Consider the following 499-nt stretch of genomic DNA (forward strand, 5'->3'; position numbering starts at 1 on the left):
AGGAGGGACCAGTCACTGGAGAAGGATATCATGTTTGGTAAGGTGGAGGGTCAGAGAAAAAGAGGAAGACCCCCAGCGAGATGGATTGGCAAAGTTGCAGCATCAATGGGCTCAAGCATAGCAACAATTGTGAGGTTGGCCCAGAATCAGGCAGTATTTCGTTCTGCTGTGCATAAGGTCGTTATGAGTCGGTACCAACTTGATGGCACCTAACAACAACAACAACAAACACCTTTCCGGCATTCTGTGCTTTCAGCCAAGATCCATCTGACATTAGAAATGATATCCCAAGTTCCGTATCATCTTCTGAATGTGGCTTGAATTTCTGGCAGTTCTCTTTCAATGTATTTCTTGGTGAAATAAGTTATATTTTTAAATAGTTTTCACATTTGCTGGGCCACCTGGCTTTGGAATGGGCACAAATACAGATCTTTTCCAATCAGTTGGCCAAGAAGCTGTCTTCCAAATTTCTTGGCATAGATAGTGAGCACTTCCAGTG

Source organism: Chrysochloris asiatica, unplaced genomic scaffold (assembly GCF_000296735.1).
Source record: "Chrysochloris asiatica unplaced genomic scaffold, ChrAsi1.0 scaffold00011, whole genome shotgun sequence".
NCBI classification, from domain to species: Eukaryota; Metazoa; Chordata; class Mammalia; order Afrosoricida; family Chrysochloridae; genus Chrysochloris; species Chrysochloris asiatica.